The sequence below is a fragment of the Mus musculus genome, chromosome 5, assembly GCF_000001635.26.
Source record: "Mus musculus strain C57BL/6J chromosome 5, GRCm38.p6 C57BL/6J".
Taxonomy (NCBI): Eukaryota; Metazoa; Chordata; class Mammalia; order Rodentia; family Muridae; genus Mus; species Mus musculus.
This window is the reverse complement of record NC_000071.6, coordinates 58,315,805-58,342,121: the sequence shown is the minus strand read 5'-3', so window position 1 is coordinate 58,342,121 and position 26,317 is coordinate 58,315,805.

Below are 26,317 nucleotides of genomic sequence, written 5' to 3'. Positions count from 1 at the left end.
CTCACAAGAGACAGCTATATCTGCTTCCTTTCAGCAAAATCTTGCTAGTGTGTGCAATGGTGTCAGCATTTGGAGGCTAATTATGGGATGGATCCCTGGATATGGCAGTCTCTACATGGTCCATCCTTTCGTCTCAGCTCCAAACTTTGTCTCTGTAACTCCTTCCATGGGTGTTTTGTTCCCAATTCTAAGAAGGGGCAACGTGTCCACACTTTGGTCTTCGTTCTTGCTTTTCATGCATTTAGCTAATTGTATCTTATATCTTGTGTATTCTAAGTTTCTGGGCTAATATCCACTTCTCAGTACATATTGTGTGAGTTCTTTTGTGATTGGGTTACCTCATTCAGAATGATGCTCTCCAGGTCCATCCATTTGCCTAGGAATTTTATAAATTCATTCTTTTTCATAGCTGAGTAGTACTCCATTGTGTAAATATACCATATTTTCTGTATCCATTCTTCTGTTGAGGGGCATCTGGGTTCTTTCCAGATTTTGGTTATTATAAATAAGGCTGCTATGAACATAGTGGAGCATGTGTCCTTCTTATCGGTTGGAACATCTTCTGGATATTATGCCCAGGAGAGGTATTGCGGATTCCATTGATTTCCAAAGCTTACTTCCATATACCACACATAAAAATAGTTATCCTCAGAATATAATCAATATATACCATCTCTTTCATGTGCCAAAATGTTTCAAATTCTCAATATTTTCATGTAATAGTTTGATGGAAATGAAGTGGTAAAAGCCTTTACAAGTCCTTGATTGTATAGCAATCATCAATTTTACTTTCTGTCTAAATGTCTTTGTTCTTATTTGGCACAAAAACATTCTGGTTATACCTTATATTTGTTGTCATTTTAATATAATTGTAACATCATTCTAAATCAAACAAAACATGTATAAATGTATATCTCAATTAATTATTTATTACTCATTGTATCTCATAAACTGTTATACACCTTTTAGATTGCCCCTCACTTAATCTTCTCTATAACTGTTTTGTGATCCAGGTAGATATTTGGAAAAATATATTTATAATACATCTAATTAATAACTGAGTCCTATCCTTACCTTAGAGATTAGTTGTTTGAAAGGCATTAATGGAGTGTAAAATTACACTGAAAATGTGTTGCTAAATGAAACCTGTTATCTTTGCTAGAAATTTCACCTATGTTTTGTGTGGTGTACACAAAGACATAAAGAGCGGGGGAAAAGAGTTGTTTTTCAATCTCATTTCCTCATTTAGAACCATTAAGGGAAGTAAAGAATTATATTCTGTATCGGGAAGGATTACATTTATATTCTTTCATTTCTAAAATAGGTTTCTCTCTTTGAAATGGAAACAGTTTCCTAACTTAAAGTAGGTAATTACACACTCCATTAAACAAGTAATTAACAGATTACAATTTAGAAAAAAAAAAGAAAACTTGAAAATGTGCAATTTAGATTCTGAATGTGAAGAGTAGTGTTATAATTAGCATAATACCTTTGGAAATAGATTAACAAGTACACAATAAAAATGAAAAAAGGAAACAATCTATTTGCTCCATCATATAGATCAGACACTGCAAATGGCTTTTCTTCAGTTAAATCCAAGCATCATTTTAAGAAAGCTTTATCTTAGAATTATTGCTATTTTATTCTAAACATCAAAATGACCACATTTTGATGTATAAAATATCTTCTATACAAAGACACCATGACTGTTTAGAGTCAATGTTTTAAATTATCTTCTAACAATGGTTCCCTGAGGCAAGTGGCCAATGCTTGTAAGCTCAACATGTGTAATTCTAATTGGTAGTCTGAAATTGAAAAAAAAAAAAAGACAGTCAAAGCACTATGCATGTGCTTTTCTTTCCATAGCAAAGTTCAAAATGTGCATAAAAGAAATTCAAAAGAGGCATGCTCATGGAGTCTTTACCATTCTGTCTCCCAGGAGAGAGAATGTATACTAAATTGGAAAAACTTCCCATTCCCTTTGCTAATCTTCATTTCAAGAAGGTAAAGATAGATAAGTAGCTGATGGATGGTTAGATAGATAGATAGATAGATAGACAGATAGATAGATAGATCACCACAAGGCTCCTTCATGTCACACTAGTAAGGCTAGGATTTGCCAGATTGCCAGAAATCTGGGATGTTGGGTGAAAGCAAATAATAATATCCCATGTGAAAACTGGTTTGACCATGTGAACAAAAGATACTTAAAATTCTATTATGCAAAAATATGTCCATCATCCATTTTGATAGAATCCATATGTTGTTTTATTCTATATTAAAAATAAACATTAGAGAGCATTAAAATATAAGTTTTTCTGCTGAAATCTTTCTTAAAATGATATTCAGTATGTTCAAATACACCAACATGGAGATGGTACAGAGAAAGTCAGAGGGCCATAGGCTTTTGACTCATTGCTTCTGCAAAACATGGACATGCTGCTGCTGTCAGCTGCCATTACACTAGCTTTCCAGTATTAGTTATTCTATTAGCAAAGCATATTAGATCAACGGAGGTGAAGCAATGTCACACCATATTGTTGTATCCTAACAGATCTGAGCTCTACAAGCACCTTTGCACTTGCTTTCTGATCGTGTGGTGCTTCTTTTCTTAACTTCTTCCTGGATTCTGTAGTAATCACAAACTTATTTATATCAATATGTGGCATTTTTCTAGAAATAATTACTTTATAGATGCTTCCAGAAATATCTGTGACTCTGGCTGATTTAAATTTCAGATCTTATGGTACATCTATGGTACATTTTTTGACAGCAAAAGTATTGTGTGAAATATGTTCCTCCCCATGTGTAATTAATCCTTCAGATATTACATATTGATATATTGTAAACATGATCTTCAGAGTGGTTAGTGTTAGAGTTCCTTCAATTGAAAGTTTCTGAGCCCCCAAAATGAATTTTTGCTCAGTCACAATGTATTTCTAAAAGCAGAAATGAAAACATCATCACCAATGTCTTTTTATGTACCAAATACAGGATTTGTTCATTGAGAAATAATTGCTAACTGCTGTGCTTCCTGCCACCACACTATATTTGATATTGAAACAGAATAGGAAATAAAAGAGACCTTTGGTTTTGGGGCATAACTTGACAATAGCAGCTACTTTTCCAAAAGCCAAGGATACTTTGGAAGTATTGTAATTTCACAGAGCCATTCCAGATGAAAGGAAAATTGTCAGATCTCTCTAAAGACCGCAGTATTTCATTCCTTTTCATTTCAAACATCAGTTTTAGCTATCACGTGCCAGTTATTCTTGACAGGAAAAACAGCTAGTAGCAACATGAAACATCACACTCTTTCAGCAAATACTTAAGCTCTAAAGCTAGGGTTGACTTCTAAGTACAATCTGAACCTGACTCTTGACAGAGAGGAGATAAATTTTTCTATGTGACTATAACTTGTAGTGTGCTATGTGAACGCATATATATCAAGATTAGTGAATTTTCCTTTATTGTGCAATGCAGCCTCAATTAATCTGTTGACAATATTAAGAACAGAAAGTGTGGTTTCGAAGAAGTGAGTAAACTCATAATTTCTTAGAGAAAGTATTTTACTAGGATAAAATTGCCTATACTCAGTGTGTATGATTGCATTACTCTGGAGGCAGTATGGAAGGATGTTTGTGTACTGGAACCACCCTGGGCTTTACAGAGAGCTCCAGGCAAGCCATAACTTGAAAGATAGATTGTAAACCGAAACAAAATAAAAATTACAACAAACAAACAAAACAAAACAAAACAAACACACAGAAACTTACCTGGCCTCAGACTTAGGAACTTGATTTATTTCACCCCATGATAACAAAAATCTCTTGCCTGTTTTGACAGGATTCTAGATAGACCATCAGCAACTATAACATATAATATGACATTACACACACACACACACATATATTTATATCTTGTTTTGTGTCTTTGGATAAATATTACTAAGACAGCTGATCCATAGTATAATTCTGACTCTATAAAGTCACAAACAATTGGTATACTGTTCCATTATGCAGATAGACTCAATATCATTAATGTGTGTGTGTGTGTGTGTGTGTGTGTGTGTGTGTGTGTGTGTGTAAAAGAGTTCTTCCTAACTGACCTGGTTCTACTGGATCTATTTAGAAATCTCAATGTGTACTTTTTTCAGCTCAATAGATTGCTCCACATCCAAAAAGGAAGTTATTAACTCAGCTGTGTTGAAAACAGAGCTTGGAGACTGCTATTTAATTATTTAATTACAACAAAAGTTACAGCTAAAATGGTCTGGAAAACTTTGTGGTGTCATTTCACTGTCCAAGGATGAACAATTTTAGTTACTTGATTCATAAGAACAACCCCCTTTCAAGTATTTCTAAACCATGTGCATTTAAAATATGTGAGTTATACACATACACACAAATCTCACCGAAAAAATTTGTAGAGATTGTGCTAAACCATCAATTGGTGTTGGTGTAGAAAACTTTTTTTTTTACTATATTAACATATAAAATAAAAGAATGTGAAGTTGGCTTTTGGAATTTACAAAACCAGAGACTCAGAACAAATATGCTGTCTCTTTTTTCCATATAAAGATAGACTTGTAAAAATCAGAGCTCAGTAGATAACTCTGAAAGGCCAAGAATCTGTCCTTTTAGCAAATTCTTGTGATATGAAATATTGTCAGCGACTGCTTGGGCAGGTGGGGAGAAGAAAATAATCTTGAGGCATAGGGAGGGAACGACCTGAGGGGGAGAAAAAGGTAGAGGGAGGGGAAAAGAGGAGCAGAATCAGGTATGGGGCCGGCATGTGGGGACACGAAAAAAATCCCAGAGGGCCAGGAGATTTAATAGAAATATGTAGCTTCAGGGGAGGCAGGGTAGAAGGAACCCCTAGAAAATACCAGAGACCTGGAAGTGAGGGACACTCAGGACTCAATGAGTGTGATCTTACCCAATATGTCCAACAGTGGGGAAATAGAACCTGAAGAGACAACATCCAGTAGCTAGACTGGACTTCAATTGGAGTCCAACCAACAAAAACAGAAATTTTATGCCCCCAAATTGTTCCTGTCTAAAAGAAATACAGGGGCAAAATGGAGCAGAGACTGAATGAAAGGCCATGTCTGGCTCTACTTGGAATTCATCCCATTGGTGTGAATCAAACCTTGACACTAGTACTGATGCCATGTTGCGCTTATAAACAGGAACCCACCATGGCTGTCCTCTGAGAGGCCCTACCAGCAGCTGGCTGAGACAGATAACGATACTTACAGCTAAGCATCTTCCTGAGATTGTTGAATCTATATGGGGAAGGACTGAAAGAACTGAAGGGCATGGCAACCCTACAGAACTACGAAGCGTGTCAGCTAACATGGACCCCTGCAAGCTCCCAGAAACTAATCCATCAACCAAAGAGCATACATGGGCTGGTCCAAGGCCCCTGAAACATATGTAGCAGAGGACTGCCTTGTCTGGCCTTGGTGGGAGAGGATGTACCTAATCTTGTAGAGGTTTGATGTCCCAGGGAGGAGGGATGCAAGGGGTAAGGTATCCCCTCAGAGGCAAAGGGAAGGAGGTTGTGTGCAAGAACTCAGTGAGGGGGGACCAGAATTTGTGATATAAATAAATTAAAAAGTTAATTAATAATAATGAATACTGTTTTTGCCATGTGTCTCTTCTAACTCCCTCCCAAATGCATACCCTCCCCTAAGCATTGCCATATACCTCTGATAAATAAATTAACAATAAATGCAATCTGCTGAGTCCTTTTAATGTTGCCTGAATATCAATATTCGTAAAGCTGACCACTGTATTTGATAACAAATTCCCAACGTGGGAGGTCACCCCTGGGAAAGAACAATTTGCCCAGGCTCAACAGATACCACATGCCTGTCTCTCTTCATCTAGGAGTAAAGTTCCATGAGATTGCCCTCATCTGTTGAGATGTTGTTTTAGTTAGATGAAGCCCTGATTGTAATCAAGACTAACTTATAGTTCAGAGATTTAGTCCATTGTTGTCATGGCAGGAAGCATGACAACACACGACAGACAGCTGGAGAGATAGCTGAGAGCTTTACCTCTGGAACAGCAGGCAACAGGAAGAGAAAATGAGTCACTAGGCCTGGCTTGAGCTTCTGAGACATCAAAGCCTGACTAGAGTCAAACATGCTCCAAGAAGCCACACTTATTCCATACTTACTCTTAGTGGTACTCTTTATGAGCCTATGGGGGCCATTTTCATTTAAACTACCACAGATATCAACTGAATTTGTAATTGCTCAGGCCTTGTTTAGGCATCCATGTTGATGAAATTGCAGAGGTGTAACATTCCTGTCATTAAAAGGCATAATTTACAACTTGCTAAACACATGAAATTCAAGAAGGAAGACCAAAGTGTGGACACTTTACCCCTTCCTAGAAATGGGAACAAAACACCCATGGAAGGAGTTACAGAGACAAAATTTGGAGCTGTGACAAAAAGATGGACCATCTAGTGATTGCCATATGCAGGGATCCCATAATCAGCTTCCAAACGCTGACACCATTGCACACACTAGCAAAATTTTGCTGAAAGGACCCAGATATAGCTCTCTCATTTGAGACTACGCTGGGGCCTAGCAAATACAGAAGTGGATGATCACAGTCAGCTATTGGATGGGTCACATGGCCCCCAATGCAGGAGCTAGAGATATTACCCAAGGAGCTAAAGGGAACTGCAACCCTATAGGTGGAACAACAATATGAACTAACCAGTACCCCGGAGCTCTTGTCTCTAGCTGCATATGCATCAAAAGATGGCCTAGTCGGCCATCACTGCAAAGAGAGGCCCATTGGACTTGCCAACTTTAGATGCCCCAGTACAGGGGAACGCCAGGGCCAAAAATGGGGAGTGGGTGGGTAGGGGACTGGGGGTGGGTGGATATGGGGGACCTTTGGGATAGCACTGAAAATGTAAACGAGGAAAATACCTAATTAAAAAAATTTGTATATAAAGATATATTCTACGAAAAAAAACAAAAGGCATAATTTCACAGCAGACTTCCTTGTGGTCTGACTTTCACCATCTCTCTGCCCTGCATTACACTGCATCCCCTGACCTGGAGGTGTAGGAGGTGAATTGTAGATGTGTTAGCTGGGGCTGGGTATGCTATGGTCAGTTTTCACTAATTGGCTTTCTAAAGTAGTCTACTGCTGACAAAATGTGATTCTCTGGTGAAAGGTGTGGTCTGCACCTACCTGTGCAGATAAGGTTAAGTCATTTGAAAACAAATTGTATTGGTGTAGGAAACTTGAAGTAGTAAGCTGTCCTCTATGGTCATTTGACAGTTGTCTTCTCAAAATTTCTGTGAACCTCAGCACTGTATACCTGAGAATTTTATTCAACCAAAGAAATACATGAAATGAAGCAATTTTAGTCTCATTAAACATGTATAGAATGTCTTTCTTTGTAATTATATCTTAAACAATACAGTATAGCAATGATTTATTTATTGTTTTTATTGTGTTATAAGTCTCTATAGTATATAGGCAGGGTGGATGTTAGAATATTAAACACAAATAGCATGTTTATCATATAAAAGGCACACAAACCCACAGATTTTGATATCCTAGATAACACTCTAAACTGATTTCTATAAATACTGAGAAGTGACTGCATTTGGGAGTTAGAAAATGCCTTATTGGGTTTTACAGAATGAATTAATATGGAGAATTTACTATTAGAATGGTAAATTACTTTCAACTGTGCACTTTTGTTTCAATAGCAAAATTTATTTCTAAAAGCCTTGTAACAGGATCTTTGAATTGCATGGCTTGGAGTATGTAAAGTCATTTGTCAATTACAGGAAACAAAACATTGCTTTTTAATATTAGAATGATGTCTAGTTTAGGAAATTAGTTTGTACAGGCCTTTCACTTTTGTTACTCTTTCATGATATCTTGTTCATGTCTAAATATGTTCATCATGTTCATATAATAATAGTTATCAACTACTAAGCCTTTCAGAGACAAAATAATCTAACATATTGCAGAGAAAATTGACAGATGATATTTCCATTTTTTCACGAGACACTCTGACTGACATGTGAAAACTGACACAAGCAGATATGATTAGGAAGTATTATAATGTCAATTCTGCCAATATCTTTGTCAAATACTTTGAAATGTAAAGGTGGTCTCTAATGATTCATAGAATCTCGTATTTTAAAGGTCTTAACGATGAAAGTATAGTTGAAATGTTCTTTGAAGAGAATAATGGAATCTGTTGCTATAAAATAATATCAGGACACATTTAAAGGTTCAGTGGCATGCACATAAGTATGCATATACATGTATGTATGCCTTCTTCTGTGTCTGGATTGGTATAAAACAGAGAAGAGTGGATGGAAGGCACAGAGCATTATTTCCCATCACACAGTTTTTATGTGAAACAAGTCCTATTTTGCACCCACTATGACTTCAATGTCCTTTGTGGTTATCCCAATAAATCACTTCCAGAGGATGTCATGAACTTATTAGTAAGATTTTAAATCTCTCCTCCAGCTGTACCACTTGGCAAATGCTGGCAGAAGAAAAGGTCTCCATGGGCTCAGCTTTCAACTCCCATGTAACAACACCAAAGAGTGAGATCACAACATGAGAGGATTAACTAACTCACACTTAATAGAATAGATTGTATGGGAGTTGATAATATTCATGAGTTTCTGGTTTTATTAATTCTGTAATTGTGCAATAAGCTATGGTGTGTAGCTGAAGTGTTTCACCAGTTTGTTGCTGGTATTGTCCCTGTTTATTCTTTAATAATTTTTAAAAACAAGTTTGATAAGTTTATTCATAATTACTCCAAAAACTATAATCTTTGCAAGTAAATCTTTACTGTAGTGCTAACAATTTTTTGAAAGTCCCCATATCATTCCAGTCTTTTTTATGCTCTGAAATTTTTACAGCAGTACTTAAAATAATATTAACATCTCTCTCTCTCTCTCTCTCTCTCTCTCTCTCTCTCTCTCTCTCTGTGTGTGTGTGTGATTAGAATTAGGAAGCAGCTCTAAAACAAAAGCTTCAAATAAGTCTATTGTTTGTAATTTAGTAACTGTTAATTTCAATTTTTTTCATATTTTCAATACTTTCTTTACAACTACCTTAAGAATGCTAACACATCTATAGACTATTAATAAATATATCTCTTAGAAAACATTTTAATAAACAAGCAGTATAATATTAGTAGCAGTATTAACAGTTCCAATTCAGTATAAACACTATGTGCCTGATACCATCCTGAATATCTCATTGTTACATTTCTGAACCTTCTTGTTATATTTAAATAAATATTATTCTCATGCTCTAATATTCCATTTTCTAAACCACTGGTCCAGTGGAAATTCAAAAGATAAAAATAAATGCTATGCAGATTTTTAAAATATATGTTCACACACATATATTTATATATTATATGTATTTTTTACATATGTATTTTCCACACATGAATGCATACCCTCGTGGATTTGCTCTGAGTATTTATGTCTTCCTCATTTTGTATACTAAGACTTAATCCCCAATAGAATAGTAATTTGGAAATGAGGGCTTTAGCCTGGGATTTTATCATGGTGGTTGAGCCTTTAAGAATGACATTGGTGACCTCACAGGGTGGGTTGAAGGATGCCCATGTACCTCTGCAGTTACATGAGGTGCTCTGAGATGACAAGGCAAGCCCCTCTGTAGGTCTAAAGATATCCATCGCCACATAGTGTCTACTGTCACCTCCATTATGAAGATGGCAGCCTCCACTACCACGGGAGACAACTACCTATTGCTTATAAGCAACCAAATTTATAGCATTTTATTATAACAGCCCTTAAAAAAACAGAATATATGTGTATTTGTGTCTCCAAAGCCAGGAAGATAAGATACATGTCAGTTCAGGATATGAAAACCCACACTTCAATTTTATGCTTCTCCATCATCTATGCTTACAAAGCAGAATGGTATAACTCAGTTTCTAAGGCTTCATTGTCAGGTGACTGTGACACCATTTACTTTCTGCCCACCTTAAAGCAGAAAAACTCAGCACATCATATGTTGGCTGTGTAGTTGTGATTTCTAATGTGAAGTCAAATCATAAGACATAACTACTTCATATCAGCCACACTTTATAGTGCCCATAAAATGTATAAGCCATCTGGTCATTTCAGGTGATATTAAATCAAAATATAAGAATTCATTTTCGTTTTATCCATATCACCTAACTGGAAAGTGTGTTCACTCATTGTTAATATTTGTGTTATTCTTTTGAGAATGAAGAATGAAAAGGAATGAAGAGGTGGGGACAGGCTATGGAGGAGAAAGTACTGAAAAACCTATACTTATATTTCACAGAGAGTTCTTTAAGACAAGGTAATAAATATGAATCCACAGATATTGCAGCTGTTAGCCTCCAGAACTGATGATTGAACATAAAAGATTGCAGCAAATGAAGATTTGATTGTCCCCGCACTGACTTTCTCAAGTGACATAGAAGCTTGCATGTTCTGGGCACTGTTCCCAGAAGTAATGCCTCCTCTCCCAATCCACAGACGCTCTTCTGGGAACAAGGTGGCAGCATGGCAGCCCAGATGAGCTGACAGTGTGAGGCCATTCCTGGAAACACGGCCTTCTGGAGATGAGACTTCCAAGAAAAAAAAAAAGCCACTCAAAATTCATTCTGTTCTATTTCTCACATTTGGGTGTATTTTTAAGCTCAGAGTTTAATAGTAAGCAAGAATAAGTAAAGCTTGCTTGTGTGTGTGTGTGTGTGTGTGTGTGTGTGTGTGTGTGTGTGTGTATCAATTCTAGATATTTTTGATATTAGAGATGCTGCAGTTGGGATAACTGAGGCAGCTTACAATGAACTATTGTAAACTGTCTGTAACTATCAACAGATGTTTCCTCATTACCCCTGCAGGTGAGCATCACAGTTCAGAATTCTGGTTTTTACTGTATGATAGCTACTGACTGACAATCCAGTTGAGACTTCTTTATTATTATAAAGATTTGTATGTTGTGGTGCTTTTAACTTGGCCTCGTGAACTAGTAATTTTAAACAGTGACTTCTCCATATACTCTGCAATTTCTTACTTGTGCAGGACTTTGGCATTAAAGTACTTTACTGAAGGGAGAGGGGGAAGGTCTGGAACAAGCAAATTCCTCTGTATTCCAGAAATTTACTGGAATAAATTTACTTTAGGGCAATTTCTGAACTTTCTAATTTATTATCCCATTTGAGATGTATAGAGGACCTATGGAGGCATTAGTGCCTCATGTTCAAATAGACACAATCACAAGCGATTCATTCAAAATCCATAAGATATAGCTCTCTGATTACAACCTTTATTTCTTAAATATAATTTAGTACTTAGTACTTCTGAAATATAACACATATGAAAAAATATCGATACTGACACAACACCTAGTACTTGTTTAAAATTATACCATGTGTGCCCCTTGCTATGTGTAGGGTACTTGCTGTATTATTTTAAATAAAATATAAAGACTTGGAGTTCTTTATCTAGAAACACATCCATTGAATAGGTATTCAATCAGCCAGCATGCAATAATAAAGAGTTCGAATTTATAATTCATAAAGTTTTCATTCTTAGACCCTTATGAAGGCTATGTCTTGTTTTGTAATGCTCAAACAAATCAAGTATCGTCTGATCCTTATAGCTATCATTCATAATGCAAAGCCTACAATGTACTACTTCATGATTCACTGGGTTCTTACTGCCCAGGTATAAAATTCTGTTTATAGGTCCATCTCCTAGCATTGTATCAGAGACATCAGAGAAGAGTCTCCAAGTATATGATTTCTGGCACAAAACTGGATATATACTAAGTTTTCAGTAAATTCTTTCTACACACAAATGATCCTTGATACATAAATACTTTCAAAAATTAGCGTTCAAATATTGGATCAAATTTACATTTAATAAACAAAAGAAAATGGGTCTGAATATTAATCTCAACTTCAAAACACATTTTGTATATTTTTATTACAAATTTTGTCCTTCAGTATTTCAATAAAAACCATTGAGTACATCATTTACATACCATATTTACCAGTCGATATGTCTCTTTTACATGCCACCCAGTTCTTGTAGAGTGAACATTTATTAAAGATCATATTATGGTGTGATGAGATAATGTAACTATACAGATTAATCATTTCCCCCATATTTTCTCAACATTTACTAAAGGCCTGCATTTTAGGTGACTGTCTGAGACTACTTCCTTTTCTATTTCAGCATTCATTTTGGTTTTAAGCAGCATCCACAGTGCATTTATTAAAAGAGATGGTACAATCTGAGAGATTCTAAAAAAAAAAAAAAAAAAAAAAAATCAATCTTATTTGCCAGAAGGAAAAACTAAAAAGACACAATATGGTATCGACTCCATCATGTATATCCCACATTTCAGGCTGGCAGACATTGTTGAAAACAAAGAAAGCACACGTTAGAAATAATCCTGCCACATAAAATCCTTTACTTAGGACAGATGTGTTTGTGTATTACATGGACAGTATGTTAAGGCTTTGGGAAACACTTATTCCATCTACTGATCTGTCTTGCTGAATTTTATTGTGTACAATTCCCAGTATGAAAAGAAAATAACTCTCTTCATTCTTGTCATTATATTCGTCTGGTCCATTGTTCCGTGTATTTACTGGCAACTGTCACTCAGATACAAAGATCTATATAGTTTCCAAATATTGATTTTTTTGGTAAAGATTCTCCTACTTCCCTAAAAAAAAATGTGTAAAATTCACTATGTGCTATCAATGTTCCCTCTATGCTTTGTTGTGTCCAAAGTACTTGTCATTGTTTCTTTTTTTTGTTTGCTTTATTTTGTTATAAAAATGGGTACAGTCTTTGCTGAGTGAACTCTTTTTGAAAATACTTAAAGATTTAAATAAATATCTCTTCAAATCAGATAGGGAATCAATGATAGAAACAAAGAATGTGATTCTTCCCAACTGCAATTTGATGAACTAATGAGTTTAATTAGGATAACTTATGAATAATGTATGACACTCTATATCACTGGAGGACCTTCACCCTTTACCTGTTAGCTATCAAGAGAACTTACAGATCATCTGGGAACAGCAAGGCCTCATGAGAACCTTTCTACTCTATGGCAGAAAATTACTGGGTCCAATACTATACAGGTCTAATGCAGGCAAAATCAGCTGTCTCGGGTTCAAATCAGCAATGGGCAAGTTCTTTTGTAGAATAGCATTTTCAACACTATTCCTTCCTCTGGATCTTACATCATTTCCCTCTCTCTTCTATTTCCTATCCCTTTTCTGTGATAGCCCTACCTAAGGAGACTAGGCAATACTATCTTCATTCAATGCTGATCATACAATAGTCAAATACTTTTCAGTACTTTGACATTCAAGGAATTTAAGAAGTTACTTTAATAAAGTGTGTCCATAGATATAATATACTGGCATAAAAGTAAATATTTAAAGGAAAATTTGACTGGCATATCATGCCCATTTAGCAAAACAGTTGTTTTTGTTTTTGGTTTTATTTCTTTCTATGTGACTCTTTGACCTCCTCAGCTTTCAATTGGGCTAACAGTACCAGGTATACATTCCTTCCTCTGGAACCAGCCTTTAATTAATTCAGCGAGCAGTTGTTTGCACCCATTACAATCATGGCACTATAACTCTAGCAGGTGCTTGATTGATGGCATGTTGTTTATGTGTGTGGCTTCCAGGATCCACACTTGAATAGTAGTACTGTTGTTGAAAGTGGTCCTCCTGCATCCTTTCAGTATTAAGATAGTCAGCAGTCGAATGAAAGCTTTCTGTTAAATTCCAGTTTGTTTTGTCCATGGTATAGAATCAAATATCCAGCAACTTAGCAATAGTGTCTTAGCTTGTAATTCTCAACAAACGTAGGTATGACAACAAGTAGGTTGCAAGCTTCATGGACTTTCCTAGACACAACTCATCAGAAAAGGACCACTCCTGTTATTGATATTCATGTAATATCCTTATAGCTTCTGGAATCATCTTTGCATATACACCAGACACCTTAATTAAAACTCACTAACCAGTGTTTTACCATGTACAAGTGCAGAATGTTGGAAGTTTTCTCATTAACTTCACTGTGTTTCTGATACAACCACCCCAAGTTCCTAAGAACTTCACCGGTATGCCTCTCTTTGCACCCTGTGTAAAATGATTTCTGTTTATTCCTATAGGTAGCGTGTTATTATAGCATGTTTATTCCTATAGGTAACAGTTGCTCTTCATGATCAGTACAACACCTGATAGGTTAGTATTGTAACACCAGTGAAAGGAAAACATTTGGAAATAATGGGAAGGATCACCAATAGCCCACTCCTGCCTCTCTTTATGCCAGGTATCTTAGAAGACAGCAGCTAAGAGGATTATTAAAAAAAAAAACAAAAAAAAAACAAACAAACAAAAAAAAAAACCAAATGATACAATGTAAGATGGAAGAATTCAATGACTGACATTAGTGATTTCCCCCAAAGATCAATGTATACTTTCATGAATGGTCGAAACCAACTTAGACCCTAAGCTGTTAGAATACAAAATTAACACACAAAAATTCAATATATGAATGACAAACTAGAAACAAAACAAAAGAACAAGGAAGCAAATCCCCTAAAAATAGCTACCTTCACCGTCCTCCCCACAAATAACAGCAACCAATTCTAAACAATGAAACAAATGGCATCTGTAATGAAAAGTTTAAGATATTCCAAGAGGAACTGGAAAGACAGCAGCAGTCTAATCACTCATGTGACCATTTGGTATTGGGGAAAAAAATGCAATAATGTAAGCAATTCAGGCTCAAAGTGAACGTGATTTTTGCTTTCTTGTGTACATTACCCTAGTTCAGATATTTTGTTTTTGTATTTAATTTGGAGCACAAGTCAAAGTCAGAAGCCTATAAATGGACTTGTTCAGTGAAGATGCCTCAGTAAGGGAGAAAGGAAAAAAAACAAAAAAACAAAAAAACAAAAGTGATAAAGCAGAAAGCTGGGGTCAGACAAACTTAAGCAGGGAAAGAAGTGGAAGTATTAGGGAAACCAGGGAGTGGATAAATTGACATAAAAGATGTGGCAACATGATATTATCTTCCAAACTGGGAAGAAGTGAATCTGCTCTTTGTTGCTTCATTGGTGAACATGAAGAAGGTTTTTTTCTAAGTAATATGTCATACACAGAAAGATACACATGTGGTGCTTAATTACATGTGTTATCTCAAAACATCATGGAAGTAGACAGTAGAGTTCTATAAGAGCCTGCAAAATGAGAAACTGTTATGCTAAGGAACTGTACAAAGCTTCAGAAAGAACCAAGAAATAAGACTAAGATTCCCTTCAGAAAGGGTGACTATAATCGATGATAATATATTAGGTACTCTAAAGTAAATAAAAGAAAATTCAAAATTTCAATGAAAACACCTGGTTTGCAAATAAGGTGATATGCTAATTATCTTGATTTAATTATTTCACATTGTGCATACATGTCAAAACACCACAGTATATCTCAAATTGTAATTGTGCTTCACCAATTAGAAGGTACAGACATTTTTAAATAAAAATTTAAGATAAATATCTTCTTCACTTCTCCTGTGAAGTACTCTAATTTTTTTAGACTTGTTGTTAGCATTTACCTATACTGAAAACTCACAGCAGTTGTTATACTTGTCTCTGGTTAGAGATTGTTCCTCTCGTGATTCTATTAGCCTCTATCAGCAGAACTGGGAGACTATCTCTCTCCTCTGAGTTTCAGTGGTCAGAGCACTCTCTGCAGGCAAGCTCTCCTCTTACAGGTGAAGAATAAAAATTTTTACTGAACTCTTCTTCACCCCAGAGCCCGACCCCTCCCATCTAGAGATTGTTCCCGGAACACTCCTAAACTCTTCACCCCAGAATGCATTCCTGAACTCCTCACCCTAGAGTTCAAACCCTCCCAACTAAAGACTGTTCCAAGAACATTCTTGAGATAAGGGCCTCCTGGAACAACCTCAAAATAAACTGGGTACAATGCCAAATGATAGGACATGACCCCTTAGTTACGTAGATTCCCTTGGCAAAACCCCTTGTCCCTTGGCAGAACCCCCTAGTGATGTAAACTTGTACTTTCCCTGCCCAGTTCTCCCCCCTTGAGTTTTACTATATAAGCCTGTGAAAAATTTGGCTGGTCGTCGATTCTCCTCTACACCACTAGGTGTATGAGTTTCGACCCCAGAGCTCTGGTCTGTGTGCTTTCATGTTGCTGCTTTATTAAATCTTACCTTCTACATTTTATGTATGGTCTCAGTGTCTTCTTGGGTACGCGGCTGTCCTGAGGCCTGAGTGAGGGTCTCCCTTCGGGGGTCTTTCATTTTGGTGCATTGGCCGGGAATCAGCGCGACCACCCAGAGGTCCTAGACCCACTTAGAGGTAAGATTCTTTGTTCTGTTTTGGTCTGATGTCTGTGTTCTGTTTCTAAGTTTGGTGCGATCGCAGTTTCGGTTTTGCGGACGCTCAGTGAGACCGCGCTCCGAGAGGGAACGCGGGGTGGATAAGGATAGACGTGTCCAGGTGTCCACCGTCCGTTCACCCTGGGAGACGTCCCAGGAGGAACAGGGGAGGACCAGGGACGCCTGGTGGACCCCTTTGGAGGCCAAGAGACCATTTGGGGTTGCGAGATCGTGGGTTTGAGTCCCACCTCGTGCCCAGTTGCGAGATCGTGGGTTCGAGTCCCACCTCGCGTTTGGTCACGGGATCGTGGGTTCTAGTCCCACCTCGTGCAGAGGGTCTCAATCGGCCGGCCTTAGAGAGGCCATCTGATTCTTTGAGTTGCTTGTGGTCGACGCAGAGTCGCCGCCTTTTCTGGTTTCTTTTTTGTCTTAGTCTCGTGTCTGCTCTTGTTGTGACTACTGTTTTTCTATAAATGGGACAATCTGTGTCCACTCCCCTTTCTCTGACTCTGGAGCATTGGAAGGAGGTGCGGGTCAGAGCACACAACCAGTCGGTGGAGGTCAGAAAGGGTCCGTGGCAGACCTTTTGCGCCTCCAAGTGGCCAACGTTTGGAGTGGGCTGGCCACCTGAGGGTGCTTTTGACTTGTCACTAATCGCCGCCGTCAGGCGAATTGTTTTTCAGGAGGAAGGGGGTCACCCTGATCAGATCCCCTACATTGTGACCTGGCAGAATCTCGTCCAATTCCCACCTCCATGGGTCAAGCCTTGGACCCCAAACTCTTCGAAGCTGACGGTAGCGGTTGCCCAGTCTGATGCAGCCGGAAAGTCCGGCCCATCAGCACCCCCCAAGATCTATCCAGAGATTGACGACCTCCTCTGGATGGACTCCCAACCTCCCCCTTACCCCTTGCCCCAACAGCCACCTGCAGCTGCCCCACCACAGGGACCAGTAGCGAGAGGGGCTCAGGGACCGGCGGGGGGGACTCGGAGTCGCCGAGGCCAAAGCCCCGGGGAGGAAGGGGGGCCAGACTCAACAGTTGCCTTGCCACTCAGAGCACATGTAGGAGGGCCAGCACCAGGACCTAATTCCTTTACAGTATTGGCCTTTTTCCTCTTCTGATTTATACAATTGGAAAACTAACCACCCTCCCTTCTCAGAGAACCCCTCTGGACTTACTGGGCTCCTTGAGTCACTTATGTTCTCCCATCAACCCACTTGGGATGATTGTCAGCAGCTTTTGCAGGTTCTTTTTACCACAGAAGAAAGAGAAAGAATCCTGATGGAGGCGAGAAAAAATGTTCTGGGAGAGGACGGCACACCCACTGCCCTCCCTAACCTCGTGGACGAGGCTTTTCCCTTGAACCGCCCCAACTGGGACTACAACACCGCGGAAGGTAGGGGACGCCTCCTTGTCTATCGCCGGACTCTAGTGGCAGGTCTCAGAGGAGCCGCTAGACGGCCCACCAATTTGGCTAAGGTAAGAGAGGTCTTGCAGGGGCAGACTGAACCACCCTCAGTCTTCCTTGAGCGTCTAATGGAGGCATATAGGAGATACACCCCTTTTGACCCCTTGTCAGAGGGGCAGAGAGCCGCTGTAGCCATGGCCTTCATTGGTCAGTCCGCTCCCGACATTAAGAAAAAGCTGCAAAGGCTGGAGGGGCTCCAAGATCATACGCTCCAAGATTTAGTAAAAGAAGCAGAGAAAGTCTATCATAAGAGGGAAACAGAAGAAGAGAGGCAGGAGAGAGAGAAGAAAGAAATAGAGGAGAGGGAAAATAGACGGGATCGCCGTCAGGAGAGAAATCTGAGTAAAATTTTGGCCGCAGTTGTGAATGATAGACAGTCAGGAAAAGGTAAAATAGGGCTCCTGGGCAACAGGGAAGTGAAACCGCCAGGTGGCAGAAAGATACCACTGGAAAAAGACCAATGAGCCTATTGCAAAGAAAAAGGACACTGGGCTAGAGATTGCCCTAAAAAGCGGGAGCGATCCAAGGTCCTGACCCTAGAAGATGATTAGGGAAGTCGGGGCTCAGACCCCCTCCCTGAGCCTAGGGTAACTTTGTCTGTGGAGGGGACCCCTGTCAACTTCCTGATAGACACCGGAGCAGAGCATTCAGTACTCACTAACCCCCTAGGCAAGCTGGGCTCCAAAAAGACCATGGTGATTGGAGCCACTGGTAGTAAATTTTACCCCTGGACGACCAAACGAGCTCTTCAGATAGACAAGAATATAGTGACCCACTCCTTTCTGGTGATACCTGAGTGCCCTGCTCCCCTCTTGGGGCGCGATCTGCTAACCAAACTAAAGGCTCAAGTCCAATTTACCTCAGAAGGCCCACAAGTAAGCTGGGGAAAAACCCCTGTTGCCTGCCTTGTCCTCAACACAGAGGAAGAGTATCGGTTGCATGAAGAGCAACCCAAAAATGCAGTCTCTTCAGGTTGGCTAACTGCGTTCCCCAATGTCTGGGCAGAACAAGCAGGAATGGGGTTGGCTAAACAAGTGCCTCCGGTTGTGGTAGAACTTAAAGCTGATGCCACCCCCATTTCGGTAAAACAATACCCCATGAGCAAGGAAGCTAGAGAAGGCATCCGGCCTCATATCCGGAGGTTGCTGGGCCAAGGAGTTTTAGTGGCCTGTCAGTCCCCCTGGAATACACCACTTCTGCCGGTTCGAAAACCAGGGACCAATGACTATCGCCCGGTACAAGACCTCCGGGAGGTTAACAAAAGGGTCCTGGACATTCACCCCACAGTCCCGAACCCGTACAATTTATTGAGCTCTCTCCCACCTGAGAGAACATGGTATACAGTTCTGGACTTAAAAGATGCCTTCTTTTGCCTGCGTTTGCACCCTAAGAGTCAGCTCCTGTTTGCTTTTGAATGGAGGGACCCAGAGGGCGGACAGACTGGTCAACTAACTTGGACTAGGCTACCACAGGGGTTCAAAAATTCCCCCACCCTGTTTGACTAGGCCCTCCATCGGGATCTCGCGCCTTTTCGCGCTCGAAACCCTCAGCTTACCTTACTACAGTATGTGGATGATCTCTTGGTTGCGGCGGCCTCGAAGGAGCTGTGTCACCAGGGAACTGAGAGGCTCCTCGCAGAACTGAGTGACTTGGGGTATCGAGTTTCGGCTAAAAAGGCACAAATCTGTCAAACTGAGGTAACCTACCTGGGGTATACCCTCCGAGGGGGCAAAAGATGGCTCACAGAGGCCTGGAAGAAGACTGTTATGATGATCCCATCGCCAACTACCCCACGGCAGGTACGTGAGTTTCTGGGGACTGCTGGCTTTTGTAGACTCTGGATTCCAGGCTTTGCAACCCTAGCAGCACCTCTATATCCTTTGACTAAGGAAGGGGTTCCTTTCGAGTGGAAAGAAGAACACCAGAGAGCTTTTGAGGCTATCAAGTCGTCTCTAATGACTGCCCCCGCGCTAGCATTACCAGACTTGACTAAGCCTTTCGTCCTATATGTGGACGAGAGAGCGGGTGTAGCCAGGGGAGTGTTGACACAAGCACTGGGACCCTGGAAGAGACCTGTAGCCTATTTGTCAAAAAAATTAGATCCTGTTGCTAGTGGATGGCCCACATGTCTGAAAGCTATTGCAGCAGTAGCCCTGTTGATCAAAGATGCTGACAAATTGACAATGGGACAACAGGTGACTGTTGTGGCCCCTCATGCCTTAGAAAGTATCGTGCGGCAGCCACCTGACAGATGGATGACAAATGCCCGAATGACACACTATCAGAGCCTGCTGCTAAATGAGCGTGTAACCTTTGCGCCCCCTGCCATCCTCAACCCAGCTACCCTTCTCCCTCTAACAAATGATTCCGTCCCAGTACATCAATGTATGGACATCCTTGCTGAAGAAACTGGGACCAGAAGTGACCTGACTGACCAACCCTGGCCTGGAGCTCCCAGTTGGTACACGGACGGCAGGAGTTTCCTGATAGAGGGGAAGCGAAAGGCTGGAGCTGCGGTGGTAGACGGGAAAAAGGTAATTTGGGCAAGCGCTTTGCCTGAAGGAACGTCGGCACAAAAGGCTGAACTTATAGCACTTATACAAGCCCTCCGAGAGGCTAAAGGTAAGATCGTTAACATCTACACTGACAGCCGCTATGCTTTTGCTACCGCACACATCCATGGGGCCATCTACAGGCAGCGAGGGCTATTGACCTCGGCTGGTAAAGACATTAAAAACAAAGAAGAAATTCTGGCCCTGTTGGAAGCCATATATGCACCTAAGAAGGTAGCCATCATCCACTGCCCCGGCCACCAAAGAGGAGAAGACTTGGTGGCCAGGGGCAACCGAATGGCAGACTCAGTAGTAAAACAAGTTGCTCAAGGGGCCATGATCTTAACTGAAAAAGGTGATCCGCCCAAAAGCACTGAGGACGAGAGGTATAACATAAAAGAGCTATGGTGGACCAGAGATCCCTTCCCATATTTTTTTGAAGGGAAAATAGAATTAACTCCCGAAGAAGGAATAAAATTTGTGAAAGGACTACACCAATTCACCCACCTGGGAGTTGAAAAAATGATGAAACTAATTAAAAATTCCCGATACCAAGTCCCCAACCTAAAGTCAGTGGCTCAAAAGATTATAGACTCCTGCAAACCATGTGCATTCACTAATGCAACTAAAACCTACAGAGAACCTGGAAAAAGACAACGGGGAGACCATCCTGGAGTGTATTGGGAGGTAGACTTTACTGAAGTTAAACCTGGAATGTATGGTAACAAGTATCTGTTAGTATTTGTAGACACCTTTTCAGGATGGGTCGAGGCATTTCCCACTAAAACAGAGACTGCCCAGATTGTGGCCAAGAAGATCCTTGAAGAAATCCTGCCAAGATTTGGAATCCCTAAGGTAATCGGGTCCGACAATGGACCAGCCTTTGTTGCACAGGTAAGTCAGGGCTTGGCCACTCAGTTGGGCATCGATTGGAAATTACACTGTGCTTACCGCCCTCAAAGCTCAGGACAGGTAGAGAGGATGAATAGGACCTTAAAAGAGACCTTGACTAAATTAGCCATTGAGACCGGCGGAAAAGACTGGGTGGCTCTCCTTCCTCTTGCGCTCTTCCGAGCCCGAAACACCCCAGGTCGTTTCGGGCTCACTCCTTTTGAAGTTCTGTATGGAGGACCTCCCCCCTTAATGGAAGCTGGTGGAACATTAGTTTCCGACTCTGACCCTGTCTTACCCTCCTCTTTGCTTATTCATTTAAAGGCCCTAGAAGTGATTAGGACCCAGATTTGGGACCAACTGAAAGCAGCCTATACCCCAGGGACCACCGCAGTACCCCACAGGTTCCGAGTTGGAGACAAAGTCTTGGTCAGGCGGCATCGAACCGGCAGCCTTGAGCCACGGTGGAAGGGACCCTATTTGGTGTTACTGACAACCCCTACTGCGGTAAAAGTTGACGGAATCGCCTCCTGGATCCACGCCTCCCACGTCAAGAGGGCCGACAGTCAAGATGAAGAAAACCACGACGACGACAATTGGACAGTGGCAGCCACTGACAATCCTCTTAAGCTTCGTCTGCGCCGCAGGCGCCACTCTAGACCTAGGGAACCTTAACCCTCATGCTCCAATTCAACAGTCTTGAGAGGTGCTTAATGAAAAGGGAAACATTGTATGGGCAACCACTGCAGTCCATCCCCTCTGGACTTGGTGGCCTGATCTCACGCCTGACGTCTGTAAGTTAGTGGCAGGATCCCCCAATTGGGACCTCTCAGATCATACTGATCTTAGCAATCCACCCCCTGAGGAGCGGTGTGTCCCAAATGGGATAGGGAGCACATATGGGTGTTCGGGACAGTTCTACCGAGCTAATCTTAGAGCTGCCCATTTTTATGTTTGCCCTGGTCAGGGTCAGAGCAAAAGGCTTCAACAAGAATGCGGGGGGGGGGGGGCATCAGATTACTTTTGTGGTAAATGGACATGTGAAACGACAGGGGATGCTTACTGGAAGCCCTCCTCTAAATGGGACCTAATCACGGTAAAACGAGGTAGTGGCTATGATAAGTCAAACGAAGGAGAAAGAAACCCCTATAAATATCAAGAGAGTGGGTGCGCTTTTAAAAACAGAGCACCCTCAGGACCATGCAAAGATAAATACTGCAACCCCCTACGTATAAGGTTCACCGAGAACGGAAAACAACACCGTCTAAGTTGGCTTAAAGGAAATAGGTGGGGTTGGCGAGTATACATTCCACTAAGAGATCCTGGGTTCATTTTCACGATCAGACTGACAGTGAGAGACCCGGCAGTGACACTCGTAGGGCCCAACAAGGTCCTTATAGAACAGGGCCCCCCAGTTGTACTGGCTCCCCCAAAGGTCCCGACTGTACCAGCTCCACCAACTCCACAGCCCAACACAGTGGTATCCTCCCTAGGAACTAATACTCTCCTCATAAAGCCTACCTTGGCTTCCCCACCGCCCCTAGGAACAGAGGACCGTCTGGTCAGTCTAGTCCAAGGAGCTTTTTTAGTTCTAAATAGAACTAACCCTAATATGATTCAATCATGCTGGTTATGCTATGCCTCTAGCCCCCCTTATTATGAAGGAATAGCTCAGATCAGGACTTATAATACTACTTCAGATCATTCTCAATGCCTTTGGGGAGAAAACAGAAAGCTGACTCTAGCAGCAGTTTCAGGAAGAGGGCTTTGTCTGGGCCGGGTACCTCAGGATAAAGGGCACCTCTGTAATCAGACCCAAAACATCCAGTCTAGCAAAAGTGGTCAGTATTTGGTACCTCCCCTAGACACAGTGTGGGCTTGCAATACCGGTCTCACTCCTTGTGTGTCTATGTCTGTTTTTAATAGTTCCAAAGATTTCTGCATTTTGGTTCAGCTTATTCCCAGACTCTTGTATCATGATGATAGCTCTTTTTTAGATAAATTTGAACATCGGGTCCGCTGGAAAAGAGAACCCGTTACCTTAACTTTGGCAGTTCTATTAGGATTGGGAGTAGCAGCTGGAGTAGGTACAGGAACCGCTGCCTTAATTAAGACCCCCCAATACTATGAAGAACTACGTGCAGCTATGGATATTGATCTTAGAACTATAGAACAGTCTATAACCAAATTAGAAGAATCTTTAACTTCTCTGTCCGAAGTGGTGCTGCAAAATAGAAGGGGATTAGACTTATTATTCCTTAAAGAAGGAGGACTCTGTGCTGCCTTAAAAGAAGAATGTTGTTTTTATGTTGACCATTCAGGAGTAATCAAAGATTCTATGGCTAAACTTAGAGAACGCCTAGATATACGTAAAAGAGAAAGAGAAAGCCAACAAGGATGGTTTGAAAGCTGGTTTAATAAGTCCCCTTGGCTCACCACTCTCCTCTCCACTATAGCAGGACCTTTAATTACGCTTATGCTTTTGCTTACTTTTGGCCCATGCATCCTTAATAAGTTAGTAGCTTTTATTAGAGAAAGGATAAACGCAGTACAAGTTATGGTACTAAGACAACAATATCGGGTCCTTCAGGAGGTTGAAAACTCGCTCTAAGATTAGAGCTATCTCCTAGAAGAAGTGGGGAATGAAGAATAAAAATTTTTACTGAACTCTTCTTCACCCCAGAGCCCGACCCCTCCCATCTAGAGATTGTTCCCGGAACACTCCTAAACTCTTCACCCCAGAATGCATTCCTGAACTCCTCACCCTAGAGTTCGAACCCTCCCAACTAAAGACTGTTCCAAGAACATTCTTGAGATAAGGGCCTCCTGGAACAACCTCAAAATAAACTGGGTACAATGCCAAATGATAGGACATGACCCCTTAGTTACGTAGATTCCCTTGGCAAAACCCCTTGTCCCTTGGCAGAACCCCCTAGTGATGTAAACTTGTACTTTCCCTGCCCAGTTCTCCCCCCTTGAGTTTTACTATATAAGCCTGTGAAAAATTTGGCTGGTCGTCGATTCTCCTCTACACCACTAGGTGTATGAGTTTCGACCCCAGAGCTCTGGTCTGTGTGCTTTCATGTTGCTGCTTTATTAAATCTTACCTTCTACATTTTATGTATGGTCTCAGTGTCTTCTTGGGTACGCGGCTGTCCCGAGGCCTGAGTGAGGGTCTCCCTTCGGGGGTCTTTCACAGGGAAGGTGCACAGATATCTGGCATTCAGACCTCTTCCTGGCCGAAGATGAAGGCCCTAAACAGGACCTGTCCCAGAAGCTGTGTTGCTTCGGCCTGTCACAGAAGCTGTTAGCTTCTGTAGTCCACACTCTCATCTGCACAGATGAGTCTCAGAGGGATCCAAGATGGCTCCCCCAGGTGCTCTGGCAAATCCCTTCTGGGCAGGGCAGACACCTCTCTTCTTGAAGGGAAGATGTCCAGATGTCTGGAGCCCAAAATGGGTCCCTCTAGGGACCTTGGGGGTGTCCACCGACTCTGTGCCCAGGTGACCCAGTGCTGGCGCCGACCGTAAGGGACTTGTGACCCTGGTCAGGCCAGGTTTCCTGCTTCCCTAATGCTGTCTCAGGTCCTGCGCTATTGGATTGGAACAGAAGTTGTGAGCTTCAGTTGGGGAAATGCCTCAATGAGATCTAGCTGCAAGGCATTTTCTCAATTAGTGATGAAGGAGGGAGGTCCCCTTGTGGGTGGTGCCATCCCTGGGCTGGTAGTCTTGGATTCTATAAGAGAGCAAGCTGAGCAAGCCAGGGGAAGCAATCCAGTAAAGAACACCCCTTCATGGATTCTGCATCGACTCCTGCTTTCTGACCTGCTTGAGTTCCAGTCTTGATTTTCTTGGTGATGAACAGCGGTATGGAATTTTAAGCTGAATAAACCCTTTCCTTTCCAACGTGCTTCTTGGTCCTGATGTTTGTGCAAGAATAGAAACCCTGACTAAGACACTGACCATGGATAAAAATGGGACCAGATCTTCTGGTGATAGACTTTACTCTCAAATTGTAAGCCACAATAAATCCTTTGTTCCTTAAATTAAATTTGTTAGGTATTCTGCTACTTCAAGACAAGCTACAAAGATAGTATAGGCACTTAGCTACTTCAAGACAAGCTACAAAGATAGTATAGGCACTTAGCACTTTTGAAATGACTACTCAGTTCTATCTTTTTAGTATAATTTGGAAAATAAAAGAAAATTTTCATGCCCAATATGATCAGGCAAGAGACATGCCCATAATAATCCATGTATAATTGTTCATTGATTTCTAGTTTGTTTCTCTTAAATAATGTCTTAGGAAGCTAGACTCATTAAGAGCCATACAAATGATAAGCATTCTAACTCATCATTTATATTGACAGTTAATGAAAACATAGTTTATGAACTAAAACTACTAAAGCTTTATTCCATGGCCTTCAGCTGTATGTACTTTCATAATTGAGAGAAAGAATTGTTTCTAAGTCTTTTGGATGACAGCCTAGACTTGGAGCTTGGACTTGTCAGTGTTTTCAACTTCATCTAAATCATCAGTGTTAGAAAGCACTGTTTGGAAAGAAAATCGTGACCAAGGCATTCATATACATAATTACCTGGAGTGTAATCAGCAGTTTAAAATAACCCCAACATTATGTATGATACTACTTTTGATGTATTCATTATGTTTAATATGTGTATATTAAAATGAGAACCAGAGGCAAAATTCTGTAGAGTATAACTAACCTGGAAATAATATGCAATAATATAATACATTGGAAATCACACTACACGGCATAAACCTCATATGCTGAAGGGTGTCAGACTACAAAATGTACAGAATATACATACTGGTACCACTATGTCGAAAGCATAATGCAAGAATTCTAAACTCGTGAACTTGGAGAGGAGGGGCATTTTGTTTTCATTTTTATCAAATCAAAAAATATTAAGC